This window comes from Dermacentor silvarum, chromosome 2 (assembly GCF_013339745.2).
Source record: "Dermacentor silvarum isolate Dsil-2018 chromosome 2, BIME_Dsil_1.4, whole genome shotgun sequence".
In the NCBI taxonomy this organism is placed as follows: Eukaryota; Metazoa; Arthropoda; class Arachnida; order Ixodida; family Ixodidae; genus Dermacentor; species Dermacentor silvarum.
In genome coordinates this window covers 68,707,648-68,720,371 of record NC_051155.1, presented here as the reverse complement: position 1 = coordinate 68,720,371, position 12,724 = coordinate 68,707,648, and positions in this window count along the sequence as shown.

The following is a 12,724-nucleotide window of genomic DNA, read 5'->3' as shown; positions in this document are numbered from 1 at the left end:
AGCCGCAGGTGTTGCCAATCGTTCCGCAATCCGGAGAGGAGAGGAGCGTCGGAGAGGAGAGGAGGAGATGAGACAAGGAGAGGAGGGGGAGGAGGATGCGCAGTGTGGGTGTGGACGCCGCACGGAGGATGGATGGAGGGAGGGAGAGACATAGCCCCGACCATAAGCTGCTTCGCATCTAAAATAACTTAAGATGTCCGGCAACTGCTAGGAGCGCGCATGTTCCTTGAAACCGAAACTAGCTTTACTTTCCGGGGGCTGGCACCAACGAGGCCACGCGCAGGGCGGCTGCAGGCACCGCCCGCGTTTCGCCGTTTTCCCGCGTTCGCGCCAAACGCGTGCGGTGTCCATGACGGCAGCAGGCGCCTCTGGCGTCGGCGCAGCAGGTTTTGACCAGCCACGCCCCGGAAAGTGTGAGGCGCAGCTTGGCCGTGACTTCACCGAGGAGATAAAGCTCGGAGCCGCCGCGAGGGCGGCAGAACTCTGGTTGACTCTGTCGCGAGTACATGTAGCCTTGACATGGGACGATCACAGAAGCTCCAGACATTCAAAGAAGCCGCTAATCTTGAACCACGTCGCGCGGCCAAGCGAGAATCTGCGCTTCGGCGGCGGGCCGATTCGGAATACCAAGCCTAGCATCACTTAGCATTTCTTAGTCAAACTTAGCCAAGACTCGTAAATCTAGGTCGATCACCAGCTCCGCTGTTTACTCCAGCTTTGCACCACTATGCAAGCTGCCCACGTTTTTATTTATTTAATTATTTATGCATTTATTTATTTACAATACCTCAAAGGCTCCAGTGAAGGGGTTTTATATGAGGGTTGGGTTATTATAGATTTGTTAAATATTGCACAATTTCTTGAACATTGCTTGACGTCGGTGCTACTGGACTGTTGCACAACGTCGGCAGGAAGGCTGTTCCAATCTTTTGATGTCTTGACGAAAAATGAAGAAGGGTGCGCAGTGGTTTGAGCAGATGGCGGGTATACATCTTCGTCGTGATTGGTGCCATCTGAATGTCCATAGGGTGGCTTGAGGGCGAGGAGTGCAGGGTGCCACGTGATAAAACTTGAACAACTGGCACGGACATGCTATGCAGCGGCGCGATGAAAGACTCTGAAGGTTTGCACGAGATTTTCGTTAGGTGACATTTGAGTGATATGAGCAACCTGAGAAACTGAATCATACTGCACGGTTTGGTGCAGATTCTAGCGTTTTGCTAAGGTTACATTGGTAAGGGTCTCAAACAGCGCATGCGTGCTCAACTTTCCGTATGAATAATGTCTGACAGGCAAGAATTCAGGCGGAAGGAGGTGCTAGATAAAACTTACGATGTAGACAACCAAGAACATGGGTAGCTTCATTAGAACATGCGTTATGTGAAAACCTGACAAAAAAATCACAGCATATCCACGGGGTGAATGATGATGAGTGGGCGAAGCTCCGGAGGGAATCATCGGATCTCCCGCTTAAGGGGACGCTAGTACAAACGCGTTAGAAACGTGCAGTACTCTCTAGTAAGGGGGAGCGGCCACAGCGTCTTACGCAGCCATTTACACATGCCGGAACGTGCACCGCGTTTGCCGACGCCATCACATGACTGCTGAGAGAGTATACCCCCCGTATTCATAAACGCTCCTCGACTTGAACTTGCCACCGCTTTGGGCAGCGCGTTCGAAACGCGTTGAAGGTAAGGCGGAGAGGCCACAGCGTCTTACATCAGCTTCTTACACGGACCGTAACGCGCTAGCACAAACACGTTAGAAACGCGCTAGAAACGCGGCCTTTCGTTAATGTTGGGTATTTATTGCCATCGTGGTGCGTGTGTCCATGTCCGCTTCGTGGCGTAGTGGGCTAACGCCGCGCGCTCGGAAGCGAGGGGTCCCTGGTTCGATTCCGCGCTACGGACGCAACTTCGGAATTTTTTTTCTCAGACTGGTTACACACTACTACTACGACGACGGGGACGGAACGGGTGCCGCTATAAGGAGCTTCGCCCCTAAAAATACCACAAATTAATGTATTTGTATGTACTTACACCTGAAATTTCGAAGTTGTAAATCAAATTTCACGGAGAGAGAGCTAAAGCACCTCCATATTGTCCCGTAGCACACGGCAACAACACATTCAAGCAGCGCCGCGCCTGATCACACAAGCCAGAGGAGAAAATTGCACCCTTTCCGCCTCGTTTGAAGAAAACAAATGGGGCCGCTTCACACTAGTGGTGCGAACACTGTGCCAACAGAAATGCTGTCAATCCCACCGAACTTTACCTGGGATCGGCTAAGTCGCAGGCCCGGATCGTTTTGTCGATGCTTCTGGCTGCATACACGCTTTTGCACGGTAACGCGAGCTCGTAACTCCGAATCTTCTGCAAATCGCCGACGTTTCGCCGCCGCTTCACCGGCGCGATACTCGGGGTTGGTTCGAAGTCGTCTCATCTGCTCTCTTGTAGTGGCCCGACGGTTTTCGCGCAGCGCTTCCGCTTCTTCGGGAGCAACGCACTTCTTCAGTCGCACCATTCTAACGGCGACGTGCTTGGTGCGGAGACGTGGAACATTCTATCGCCGCAGCGGCGACGCGGAGCTGTGATGACGATCATCGCAGTGACGTCACGTCTTAGCTTCGCCTACCGCAGCTGTGGCGATACGGCTATGCGGGAGCTTGGCGTGTTGACGTCATGGCTCGGCAAAGCTGTGCAAAGCGACGGCGCGCGCGAACACGTCATTGCTTAGCTCCACCTGCACAGCTGTTGCGAGGCTCGGCGTTGATAGGTGACGCGTTGCTAGGCGACGTGGAGTGACGTCATCGCTCGGCGAGGTTTTCCTCCACACACTCGCCGGATTAACCACCGGCTTCAACAGCTTCGCTGTTAATATGTATGCGTAGCGCTGTTACATTATTTATTTATTTATTTATTTATTTCAATACACTAAATGCCCAGAGGGCATTACATAGGGGGGGGGGATTTTTATACAATCATAATGTACAACAAAGTTGCAAATGCAAATTAAAACAGCAAAATAAAAAAAAACAAAAAAAACTATAGAAATGGAGCGTTTACAAATCAAAGCAGGAAAGTACAAGAGATGTCATCTTACAATCAAGAGGTATACAATACAAAATATCGAATTCATGCACATTGACGAGGTTAGAGTTGCTGCGTGTCAATTCTAGAATATCAAGATACATAAGCAATTCTGTTTTAAAGGGCGATATATCAGTAAGGGTAACTATTTGTTCCGGCAGATGGTTCCACTCCTTTACTGACAATACAAATGGCGAGTTTTGATATTTCAACGTTCTTGCAAAAATTGGTTCAACATTAAACGATGATCTCTGCGTGAAGAGATAAGATGCGCCGGAAGAATATTCATACTTGCAAAAACTGTATTGCTGTGATATATGAAGTGAAAAATGGACAAACGAGATATCCTGCGTCGTGTGTCAAGATTATGGAGATGAAGTCTTCGCTTCAACACCGTTACACTTTGATAAGATGAATATGAAGATAAAATGAACCTGGCTGCCTTGTTCTGCACAGATTCAAGCTGGCTTGAAAGGTGCACGCAATTTGGATGCCATATTACAGAAGCATATTCTAATGCTGACCTAATCAGCGTTGTGTAGGCATGCAGCTTCGTTTCGGCATTGGCCGCTGACAAACGGCGCTTTAAGAGACCTAGATTTTAAAGGCTTTGCTTCTTATATGCTCTATATGAACGTTCCACGTTAGATTAGGCGAGAAGTGCACACGCAGATACTTAAAGGACTGTGTTTTTGCGATTATGCTGTTGTTAATCGAATAGGTATTCACAGGAGTATTAGTGAGCGTAGAAAACGTCATCAGCTTTGTTTTGCCTATGTCGATCTCCATTTGCCACAGTATGCACCACTTATGTAAGCAGGTTATATCAGCCTGCAGGCGTGTTACGTCAAGCGGGTTTGTTATTTGTCTGTATATCACACAGTCGTCGGCGAGAAGGTGTATATGCTAGAAGTTCTGTTGTTAGCTATGTCGTTTATGTATATTAACAAGAGAAGCGGCCCTAACACTGATCTCTGTGGCACGCCCGATATTACCGCAGTACCGCTAGAAATGTGATTTCTAATCTTGACGTGTTGAATGCGACTGTGCACGAATTCTTCCATCCAAAACGTGGTATTGTCGTCAAGTTGCAGTTTACGAACCTTCTTATTTATTCTTCTGTAGGGCACCCGACCAAAGTATTTGATAAATCTACAAATATAGCATCAACGTAGTGCAAAACATGCAAGGAGTCATGAAGATCGCTTACTAGTTCAAATAACTGTGTTTGACAGTAGTTTTTGTATCTAAATCCGTATTGTTGTTCAAGCAGCAGATTGTTAGCGTTTAGGTGGGACATTACGTGCTAGTAAATGATATGTTCCAACAGCTTACAGCAAACTGCGGTCAGCGAGAAAGGTCTATAATTGTTAGGACACGTGCGTACGCCTGACTTGAATATCGGAATGACGTGCGATATCTTCCAGTCGTCGGGAAGACAAGCCGATTCCAAGGACTGCAGGAATGTGAGTGCTAATAAAGTGGCTGATGTTCGACATGTTAGTTTAAGTAGCTTATTGCTGATACCGTCAGGGCCCGGACTACTATTCTGCGGCAGTCTCTCGATTGCGCGTGCAACACCAGCTTCGTTTATTATAATCGATTGGCATTGGTGAGGTATTACTGGGTCAGCGTCATCGGGTAACTCGCGTAGTGGAGCCTTTTTTGTAAATACTTGTGCAAAATGTTTGTTACAAAGTTCGCTTGTGGTTTCAATGGACAGCACGTTACCGTTTTCATCCTTTAGCGTAGGTGTCTTGAATGCGGACTTGGTGTCTTGATGTATTGCCAAAATTTTGATGGCTTGGTTCTTAATAAACTGGGCAAAGTTTGGTTAAAAAACTCGTCTTTCGCTGCAATAATTGAAGCCTTAGACTTAAATGAAGCCTCTTTATAGTTTTCCCAGTCCCGATCTGAGTTTGTTTGCTTGGCACGGCGGTATACTCTTTTCTTTCTATTCAGACACATTTTTACCTCTTTCGTGAACCAAGGAGCATTGTCGCTTGTTTTAATTGTTAACTTTGGTATACAGGCACACTCAATTTCTTTTAGTTTGTCGCGAAACAGTAACCAGTTTTCATTAATTGTGCGGATCTTCCAACGTCAGGCGAAATTCCTGCAAGATACTATTCATTTTACCGCAGTCGGCCCTACAGTAGTTCACAACTCAATTCACTACTTTATGGTCGCTTAGTTCCTCTATCACGTGGGTTTCAGAATTATCATGTAGATTTGTCAGCTACAGGTCTAATATATTACTGCCACGTGTCGGGTTTTTGACAATGTGATTGAGCTGATACATGCTTAGTGTATGTAGCAATCTGGAACACTCAGAGCGATTTTCTGAGGAAGTGATGGACCATGTGACCCAGTTAATACCCGGGTAGTTAAAATCACCGCCTAAAATCATAATGCATTTTGGATATGTTTCAAGTATATCGTCAAGTGATTGCTCTAAATGTTCAATAAAATCGGAAGCGATTCTCGGACGGCGGTACAATGCGCCCAAGACGTATGTGATGCCCTTAAGTCACATCATCACGCATATAAGCTCCAGAGGGGTGTCAAGTGTAACCAAAGCTGGCTGATAATCACTAGTAATGGCAGCCAATACACCACCTCCTCTACTCTCATTCCTATCTTTACGAAATATCGCAAAGTCATTAGGCAGAGACAGCTCGCTGTTTTCAACATCTCCAGAAAGCCACGTTTCAGTTCCAATTATGATATTCGCAGAACACGTGTTTATAATTGCGTTAACCATATCAGTTTTTGGAAGTATGCTGCGGAAGTTGGCGAGGATAATAGATTGCTGTCTACATTTTTTTTATTTCTACTGTGCGCTGAACTTTCTGTCACTGATCATGACCCCTTCCCTGAGCGAATATCTGCTTTACACTATGTGAAACCGCATCATATGTGTAGATCTTGCCATGAATATGTAGTTTGTTGTATTGAAGTGTAAAGCGTTCGTTGTTCAAGCGGTTGATTTTCGCAAAGTCTCTTAGGGTTTAACGTTCGAGTTGAATTTTCGGTGAAAAATCTTCCTCTAGCCACACTTAGGTAGCACGTCCCTAAGTTTAGATGCATACTTTAAAATCTAATCCTTCATTTTTTTAATTGAGAAATTTATTAATAATAGGGCGCTTGAAGTTGGTCCGGTGAGGGCCAATGCGATGGGCACGTTCGATGTCATTAACTTCCAAATTCAGATTAGTATTTATAAAGTCTCGAACTTTTCTCTCAGTTGACACATAGTCCTCATCGTCCAAATCAGGCATGCCCTTTATAAGCAGGATTTTTCGTCTTGATCTGTTGTTATGGTCGTCAACCACGCCACTGAGTTCCGTGTTCATCTTTGACACTGCTGATTTAACTTCGTTCACTGAACCCCTAACCGAAGACGCTTCGTTTTTTAGTTCAAAAACACCATTCATGTTTTGCTCAATCAGGCCAACCTGGGCCCCTATTTTGTCAACGTCCTGTTTGATGTTGTTCAGAATGTTGAAGTACTGCTCCATTTTTGTTCATTCACAGCCATGAACTCTTTCAAAAGGTTTATAACATCTTCAGTCTTAGGCCCAGGGTTCGCCTCATTGTCACCAGCGCGAAGGAGTAACCAGGCGAAGCGCGCGGCTGAGAACAGAAAGCAAGGTCTCGGCAGTAGAAAACTAACGAGTGCAGCCGCCATATTACAAGGACTGATTCGATGCATTATATCTACCGTATTACGGAATTTATTGTTGCTGGAAAGTAGCAAAAGGGGACTCGCTATTGAACACGTACTCCTAAAATACTTTCTCAAGAGTCATCGTAACCCAGTGGCTCATGGGTGCATCAGTCGTGTTAGTGTACAACTTACATGCCTTATCAAGTTCCTGCCGTTAACACTTCATAAAACAGAAATCTGCCACTGTTATACATCGTGCATATTTCGACAAAAGTTCTCTGTATATTGCCGATAAGGTTGCTCTTTGCGCGCGTTACACACTTTAAGTGCCTCGACTTGGCGCCAAAAGTTCACCATGTGTGTCTAAATTATTGTAGCTGTTGCTTCGAATACCTTTTTGTATGGGGAGCAGATAAAGGCACCTTTCTGCAAAATAGGTTGCGCAAGCCAATGTACGGGATGCTATGTGATGTAGGCCGACTGCATATACGTGTCATATGTGAAGGAAAGATGTGGTAATTATTCAGTTCGGAAAATGTTAGTTTATATTCACTTTGACTGCCCTCTTAGTCAAGTACCGTATAACGTCCTGCACATATGCTGTATATTTCCGTCCCAGCGCAATGCGCCGCATATAAATGGACTTCCAAGCGATATTGTGTATGACAATATCTGCGGTGGCAGGCTAGGCCCGCTAGAGGCGGCCGCGAGCGAAAGCAACGTTTATATGCAGTCTAATGCAGCCCAGCAAATTTGGCGCCCAACTACGCGCCGAAGCGTTGAGAGAGTGTTACAAAGCAAAAGCGCGGTAGAGCTGCGAACCAATGTCGATTCGGTAGGTCGATTTTAACTGCGGAGCTGTTGAAGTCGGTCGTTAGTCCGTCGGCCGCAGACAAAAAATGTAGGCCGATCCTGACGGTAATGCAGAAAGGGTCCAAGCGCAATGGTACACAACCCTGTGAACTGGCGAATCTGAGCCTGCCTAAGTCTAGCTAAGCATGGATGGGACTACTTAAGCTTAAGCACTAATCGATAGCAGTTGATAGCCAATCAATAGCTAATCGATAATATATCAATAATTAGTATAGTCCACAAAATTCTGGGGATGACTTGTTAGTGCTTAGCCTAGGCCAAATACGTAGCCAATACCTAGCGATAGCCAATCAGTAGCTTTTCGATAACCGTTCAATAATATAAATAAATTCGGAAAAATGCTGGGGATGACTTGGTAGTGCTTAGCCTAGCCCAAATACGTGGTCAATACCTTGTGATAGCAAATCGATAGCCAATCAATAGTGAATTGTAAAGATGAAGTGAACTTGGCCGCGGGCGCTCGCAAGGCGGGCGCTGGGGGAATATAGAACAGCCGGCCCAGGAACCCAGTACCGCGGCCGCCACCAGCTCGGGCTCAACAGGTGTAGTTCACGCTCCCTTGGCCATTGGATCGGCTGGCCCGATTACTGCGGCCGCTGCCGCCGCCTCTCGATGCGCAGATTCCGCCCCTGGCTCAACGGGCGACTCAACCGGCAACTTAACCGACGTCATGCGAGCCATCTCACTGCTGTCACAGCAGCTGGACTACATCGTTTCAGCCACTCCCGATTTCCATCTAGCAACCTTTCCATCACCTGCTGCCTCGGAACTACCGGAGTTCCACGGAATTCCGAGCGACTCTATTTTATGGGTACAAGCGGCCAACGCGCTCGGGGCACGCCGTGCCTGGCCCGACAATACGATATGGCTGGTTGCGGCGGGGCGACTTCGAGGTTCCGCCAAGGCATGGGAGAACAGGAGGATATCAAGCAGCGGTCCGGGCCTGAGTGGAGTGCAGCTCTAATAGCTGCTTTTGGCCAGCTACCTTCTGCCTGCGGTGAGTCTGACCAGCGATGTTCTGCGCACGGCGCTCCGGTGAGACACTGCTTCGATGCTGCGGCAGGTGTGCCCAACAACGCGTCGACAGAGCGGTCCGCAGGCTGCCTCGCCGCAGACGCCGGCTCACCGGCGGCCGCTGTCTGCTTTACCCCAGACGACGGCAAGCGCATGATGACCACCGCTTCCACTAGTATGATGACGATGATGATGATTTATTGGCATCCCCTTTGAAACGGGGCGGCGACAAATAGTCACCTAGCCTGCTTGATTTAATCAGGTATACTATACATCTTCTTTATCTAGCATTTTTGTATACCTCTCATTATTTTTATTTTTCAAAAATTTACCTTGTACCGCTGCCTATGATTTTACGAGATCAGGTCGTATCCATTTTTTCTCTGCTTTTTTCCACCAGTACTCTAATCGTCTCTTGCTGATCTCTACGGCTGATCTGTTTATGTTTCCTTCCACTTTAAACCCAAGCGCTTCTAGGAGTTGCACGTTACCTACGGTTCTCGCTGGGTGGATCCCGTCGCATTCCATTAGAATGTGCTGAGTGGTCTCTGGATCTTTATTGCAGCATACACATGTCTCATCTAGTTCCGAATATTTGTTCCGATATGTTTTCGTCCTTAGGCAACCGGCTCGAGCCTCAAATAGCAAGGCACTGCCCTTTGTGTTATCGTACAGATTTTCCCTTCTAATTTCTTTCTTCTCATTCTTGTAAATCTCCATTGTCCTTTTCGTTTCCATTCTTTGCATCCAATTCACGGTCTCTATTTCTCTCACTTTCTTTCTGATGACCCCTGGTTGTCTATTTACAGCTTCGATTATCCTGTACTTGGTTGCCAACATCCTTGACCTCTTCCTCCATTCTGTGTCCACGCTTTTCATGTAGAGATACTTGTGCACTTTAGCCGACCATTTATTTTCATCCATGTTCCTGAGCCTTTCTTCAAAACTAATTTTGCTTTGTGCTTCTCTGACTTCAAAAGAGGCCCAACCCATGTCACCCTGCACTGCCTCATTTGTCGTATTACCGTGTGCTCCCAAAGCCAACCGGCCTACTGATCTTTGGTTCACTTCCAAACCCGCCAATATATCCGATTTTAAGCATATAATGGCATTTGCGAATGTTAGCGCTGGCACCATTACTCCTTTCCAGATTCCACGCGCCACCTCATACTTATTGTGGCCCCACAGTGCTCTGTGTTTCATTATTGCTGCATTCCGCTTCCCCTTTATTTTCAGATTATCTTGGTGGTTGCTTGAGTAATTCTTTCCTTCGTTTATGTGTACGCCGAGGTACTTATATTGCTTTACTATGGGTATTACTTGCTGTTGAATTGACACCACGAAGTTACTCGTGTGTTCATTAAAGATCATAATCCCTGATTTCTCTGTGCTAAACTTAAGGCCTAGATTTGTCGCTGCGTTCCCACAGATATTCGCAAGTATCTGTAAATCTTTTTTACTGTCCGCTAGTAGCACAATGTCGTCTGCGTACATCAGTTCAGGGACCTTCTGTTGCACCATTTGTCCATTACGCATGTAGGATAAATCAAAACCTAATTCGCTGTTTTCCAGTCGTCTTTCTATGCCCTTGACGTAAAGCGTGAACAACAATGGTGACAGAGGGCATCCTTGCTTCAATCCTTGGTGAATTCCCACCATTTCATTTCCTTTTCGGCCTTCCCATGCCACTTGTACTTGGTTGTCTCGATATATCTCCCTCAGCAGCTCCTCGAAATCGTCATCTATGCCTTCGTATTGAAGAATATCCCACAACAATTCCCTGTCTACGTTGTCATAAGCTCCTTTAATATCTAGAAATGCTGTCCATAAAGGTCTTTTCTGAGCTACTGAAATCTCTATGCACTGAGTTAGTACAAACATATTGTCTTCTAAGCGTCTGCCTGGCCTGAACCCATTCTGTAGTTCCCCCAATACACCGTTTTCCTCCACCCACTTCGACAGTTCTAATTTTATGGCTTGCATTGCCATTCTATATATCACCGACGTTACTGTAACTGGCCTGCACGAGCTCGTCTTATCCTTATCTCCTTTGCCTTTGTAGATGAGATTCATCTTACCTTCACGCCATCCAACGGGAATATTCTTTGTTCTAATCACTTGCTCTATGGCATTAGTCAGCAGTGCCTTGCTTTTTGGACCAAGGTTTTTGATTGGCTGTATTGGGATTTCATCGGGTCCTGCTGCCGTGTTGTTAGGGACATTTTCTGCTGCCTTTTTCCAATAAAAGCTTTCTATGCTAAATTTTGAGCTCTCAGGCCTCTTTGTTGTTGCTGGATCTGTTGTCTGAACCACGCTTTTTCTCGTGCCGAAGTTATGCTTGATAACGTCTGTAATGTACCGCAGCGCATCATCGCCTTCATAGATGTTACCGTCTTCATCCCTCATAGCCGTTTGCGAGTTTCTTGTTGGAGCTCCGAGTGCTTTTATATGGTTCCAGAATCTGTTTGGGGCGCCTTTGTCTCTTTTGTTAATGTTATGCACCCAACGTTCACTTGCGCATTTAATTTTCTCTTGCACGAGCTCACTCGCAACCATTTTCTTTTCTCGGTATGTATTCCATCTAGGAGCACCTCTTCTTCTTGTAATCCCAACTTTTTGGCTTCTCGATGAACCCAAGATGCCTCTTTACGCTCTTCTATAGCTTGTTTAATTTCCTTGTTCCACCACTTACGTGGTTTCCTCTTTCCAATCCAACAATTGTTTTGCCGTGTACGCCTTATTTCATGCTGCATAACCTCCACCAGTTACTTATATTCCCAGACTGCTGTAGGAAAAGCCTAAATTTTCTTCTCTACGTTGTTCGCGATCTCTGTTATTTGCTCGTCATTTATTTTTAAAAACTCTGATGCTATTGGTTCATGTTCTGCGCTGGTATCTCGCCCAAACTTTAATGCTAAACGTCTATGATCGCTTCCCAGGCTATTTTTTCCATTTTCGTCTATTATCATTTGGTCTAGTTGTTCGTAGACCATTTCTGAGACTAAAGCGTAGTCGATACATGACTGCCTGTTTCCGCATTGCCACGTTACCTGTCCATGACAATTCTTCTCCCTGTTAACTACTATAAGGTTCTGTTCACCACACAAATCCAGCACTAGAGAGCCGTTGTAATCAGTATATCCGTCCAAATCGTCCATGTGCGCGTTCATATCTCCCACTAATATCACTTGGCCCGAGTTACTGAACTCATTAATATCGCTTCTAATGCAATCGACCAATTCCTTATTTTTTGCTCTGCTATCACTACCTGTCCATAGGTAAGCTACTCCCAGCCACGTCTTTTTACCTTGCCATGTACCACTAATCCATAAATGGTCTTTACATGTCTCGTTTACCCTTCGCCACTTCAGACGTCGCCTAATTAGTACGCCTACGCCTCCGCCTTTCCTTGACCCGGTCATTCTGTTGCACCCTTCCCATACAAAGTTGTCAATAACAGGCGGCTGCTCCAAATCTCGTAGATGCGTTTCGGTCAAAGCGTACACGCTAATCGTTTCATCATTCAGTTGCGTTTGAATTTCCAGCCATTTTTCCTGCTTGCGACCACCCTGCATGTTAATGTAGCAAATTTTACCTTCTCTATTGTTATCATTTCTGCGTCTTTTCCTGACTCCTGGTCGCCTAATCCTGCCCTTTACTGGTGTTTCGCTATGTTCAATACTCAATCCTGCTTCCTGATTGCCTGGGGCCCCCCTAAAAAAGCTACAGCTCGTGCCGCGAATCGACGTCCGACCGGTGTTGCTACACTTTCACTAAAATGTATCCCGTCACGCACAAAAGCGCCTTCGCGGCCTGCTCGGTGCACTTCTCGGTTGATGTCAATGACCGTAAAATTCATTGCTATAGCTAGAGTCCAAATTTTCCCCGTTTGTGAAAACCGATGAACAATCTTAATCCGGCCTCAAGCCCTATCATGACAATGCACGGCCATGTCGAGCGAGCATACTGGCCTTTCGAGTGAAATGTGATGATTAATGTGTTCTCCTGGATGCATGTTGAGGCACCAGCCGGCCAGTCTGCCCCATGTACATTCGACCAAATATACAGATGATCAAAG